The sequence below is a fragment of the Sorex fumeus genome, unplaced genomic scaffold (assembly GCF_029834395.1).
Source record: "Sorex fumeus unplaced genomic scaffold, SorFum_2.1 ptg000113l, whole genome shotgun sequence".
Lineage (NCBI taxonomy): Eukaryota > Metazoa > Chordata > Mammalia > Eulipotyphla > Soricidae > Sorex > Sorex fumeus.
Genome location: NW_026606170.1, coordinates 390,509 through 394,741, shown reverse-complemented (window position 1 = coordinate 394,741; position 4,233 = coordinate 390,509).

Sequence of the window (4,233 nt, the reverse complement as noted above, 5' to 3'; positions counted from 1 at the left end):
TTTTCGGGCGCCACCTCTGGTGGTGCTTAGGGCTGACATCCTGACTCTGTCTGTGCTCAGAGTCTCTCCTTTGGGAACCAAGGGTAGTGTTGGGAGTCAAGTTCAGGTCAGCTGGGTGGGTGCAAGCAGCACTTTCCCCACTGCCCAGTCCTGCCCGTGGAGTGGGGGTGCTGTTGGTGAAGGAGGGAGTGGGCATGGGAAAGCCATTGTGAGGGCAGCTCAGCCCAAGTGTCTCCGTCACGGGTGTTTCCACATTCAGGGCTCATGCTGGCATCCGGGTGTCACTTGGAGGCTGGTTTTTTATTGCAGTAAGAAGAAATGGGAACTGCCCCCTGGAAAAAAATGCCTGTTGTCAATAAGAGCTACCTGTGGGTTTTGGCATCTTTGGATTTGGGAGATTTCTTGGGGCTCAGAACCTTAAAAATTGATAGACCTGGGCTGACTTCTCTGAGAATTGTTGGACCGTCTGGTCGGTACACAGAGCAGCCCAGGCCTGTGGTGTTACTAGAACTAAGGTGTGTTTTCCTGGTACCCAGACAATCATTTAGACAGATGGACACGTTTCCAGATTCACTCTGGTAATGAAAATCCAGTCCTATGTACAAGAGTACAGGATGTTTGGAGGCCCTGTGATAATTTGCATTACATTTGTCCCCATTTTTTAGCATTTTTTCACAGATCCCCCAACACATCAAGTGGTTCTCTGCAGGAGGTGGGAGGTGGCTATTCCCAGTGCCCAAGCCTTGCAGCTTGAAACTGGCCCCAGATGTGCCAGGGGCTACCGTGGTTCCCCCTTCGGTGCTCAGGCATCCGTGCAGTGATGGTGTTGAGGGTCATACTCAGGCCTTCCGCGTGTTCAGCAACTGCTCTATCACTTAAGGTACCTCATCGGCCCCTGTTAGCATCTTTTTCAACATATTATTTTGAAAACACGACAGATTTTCAGGAAAGTTGCAAGGATTTGAGGGGGAAATATTCTCTTCCCCCCCCCCCTTTTGGTCTTGGGGCCACACCGGATAGTGCTCAGAGTCCTCACTCTGGGCTCAAGAGTGACCCCTGGTGGTCCTCGGAGGACCATATTCAGTCAGGTGATTGATTGATTTTGCTCTTTGGGTCACACCTGATGATGCACAGGGGGTACTCCTCGCTCTGCACTCAGAAATGACTCCTGGCGGTGCTCAGGGGACCACCTGGGATGCTGGGTATCGAACTCGGGTGGGCCACGTGCAAGGCAAACGCCCTACCCGCTTTGCTGTCGCCCCAGCCCCTGCGGTCAGGTGATTTCAGTCGGGCTGGGATGGATGCAGGTTAACTCCTCCACTGCCTCTCCAGTCCCCTTTGCTTTCTCTCATCCCACACTTGCTTGATCATGGTCAGTCTGTGAGTATTTTTTGCTTTCTCCTTCAGTTATTTCAGAGCCGATGTGGTGAGTCAGGTCCTTTTAGACCGGAGTGTTTCAGATCAGATCAGATCAGAGTGTTTCCTGAGAGTAAGGATTCCGGTTCGTATTCATGGTACAGCTTCTTACGTTGTTGCAGTAGTTGAATCTGCAATTCATCTTCAAGGTTGCTTGCGGTCTTGGTAATTCTCTTTCTGTTTCTCTTGTGGGTTTGGAGTAAGGATGCATACAGTGCTTCTTGAGTCCTGCAGTGCTGGGCATTCCCTGGGGTACCCTGATAGTGGGGTCGAAGGGGCCTTTTTGGCTGCCCCTGTTGTGTGGGGGTCATGCAGTTGCAGGGATTGAGCTGAGTTGACCATAAGCAAGGCAGACTCTTTGACCCCATTAACATCTTTTCTCTGGCCATGAGTGCTGTCTCTGGCCTCAGAATAAAAAAGTACGTCTAGGGGGCCTCCCTTGCAGTGTTTTTGCTGTTGGTTTTGGTTCGTATTTTTCCTTTTTAGGCCCCACCATGGCTTGGGGGGGGAATCCAATGGGGTGCCAGGGGTTGAATTGGGGTCAGCACGTGCAAGGCAAGTGTTGTACCGCTGGCCTGGTGCCTTCCTCTTGTGGGGCTTTAGTTAGTGCCTAGGGCTCTGACGGTTTGATGCTCAGGTTGGTGGGATGGTTCTCCTTGGTCCAGCAGTTCCGGGGCCTTCCGTCCTCGATTGCATTCTACCCTCTCGGCTCTCTCTGGGACTAACTGTGTTTAGTCCTGTTGAAGGATCTTTCCTGACAAATGGGCAATTCTCTTGCAAACTTTCAGTTGGTAAAAGGCAGAATCCTTTCTCAGTGTCCTCACAGGCATTTCACAGACTGTTCAGGAGAACACAGGCCAGTTATTCACAGGAGCCTGTGGATCACGGCCTCTCGGGGTTCTTTGTGACTCGTGCACAGCAGATGGACAAATCAAGAGCCCCTCAACTGTGGCTGGGAGTATCCTCTCTGGGGGAAAGGGGGGTGCACGGGGAGTACCACCTGCTCTGCTGCGGGTGTGGCGTGTTCTAGAAATGTGCATCGGGGAGTGTGGTTGAGGGCTGCTCTAGCCATCCCATTTCCTCCTGCGTGGGCACTTGTCTCAACTGTTGTAAGAGCAGGTCAGGCAGATTGGAATCTTCTGCAGTTGTGGTTTTGTCTGTGTTTTGAAGCTCACACCACTTTTTTCTTCACACCTCTGTGGTCCTTGCCTGTGGCCAGAGCAGTGGGCAGAAAAGCCTTTTGGTGACAGAGGTGAACTCTGGTGCCTCCTGTGCTCTCCTGCAGTCCCCACTGTTCTCTCTTCCTGTTCTCTCTGTCAGTGTTTTGGGGTCACACCCACCTCAGTGCTTCTGGTCATTCCTGGCAGTGCTGGAGGACCATGAGATGCCTGAGATCATGAGAGCATGGGCGTGTCGTGGCGAATATGTAATGGCAAGGCAGATGCCTCACAGGCAGGGCATGGCCAAGGCTATGTGGGACAGGAGCAGCCCGGGGCTCCATCTCCTCCTGTCTGTCCCCAGACCTCCAAGTGCCCAAGTCTGTCGCCGGGAGGCAGGGACAGATTCTGCCTTCGGAGGCACAGGCTGTGTGTGTGTGTGTGAGAGAGAGAGAGAGAGAGAGAGAGAGAGAGAGAGAGAGAGAGAGAGAGAGACTGGGGGGATGAGGGGCGGGGCGTTCCTAGCAAGGAAGGTGAAGTCCCTTGGGAAGGGAAACGATTTGCTCCCTGGCTCCCTGCCTGTCCAGACCAGTTGGGAATAGCCTGCTGAGGCTGGAGAAAGGGGTTCTGTCCGGGGAATCACCCCACAGCACTCCCACGGGGCCTGCGTGCCCAGACCTTCCAACTGGTGGTCACAGATCATCTGGGGACAGGACTTGGGGGTGTATCCTGAGACTCTCCTGCTTGTCTCGGAGCTTCTGGGATCCTGGGATTCCATGACCACACACTGCAGCGATGGGGTGCGGGTCTTCAGCTCCCTTGAGCCCTCTCCCTTCCCATCTCTCTTCTTCTGCTGCATCTCCGAAGTGTTCGGGGCCCCATTTCTCCCCACCCTGTCACATGAGGGCTGGACAGCCACATCTGGGTCTACAGGAGCCTGCCCTGTGGCCTACTGCCAGCCCTGCTGTCCCCCCTACCCTGGCTCCTCTTGGGGTTCAGTCCGTGTCCATGCTGCTTGGCTGCTAGCTCTGTTCCCCGAGTCCCTCTGTCGCTACTCCGGGCTTTGCAAGAACCAGAGCCACATCCAGAGGTGCTCAGGGACCCAGGTGGCAGGGACCAAACTCGGGGCCTCTCACGTGTTACGTCCAGGCTCAGCCCACTTGGGGCTGCTTCTGTGACTCCTCAACACCCCATTAAGTGCCGGGATTGCTGTGCACAGGCAGCCACACCACCTGGTCACGGGGTCTGTGTCAGAAGCACGACTTTCCCACAGTTCACAGGAGGCTCCCTGGCCTCCGCTCTCCTCCCAGGTGACCCAAAACGCTTGGGGATGGGGTCATCAGCTGTCAAGGTGGGATGGAGCTCTGATTCTGCCCATGTCTGCCCCTGACCACTTTTCCCCTAGGAAGAGCCTCAGACGTTAAGGAAAAGATTTATTTTAAATATCCCAGTTAAAACTCAAAAGACTTGAACATAAAACCAAAATTATCTTTATTGAAGAAACGAGACATAAACAAGAATAAGCATCACAAAACGAAAGCAACAGCATGTGAGCTGGCGATGTCAATTTAGGATGCCTTAAATATAAACTATGAGAACTATTTCTATGGCAAAGATTGTGAGACCGCCATTAACCAGCGGTCAGCACACAGGGCTCAGT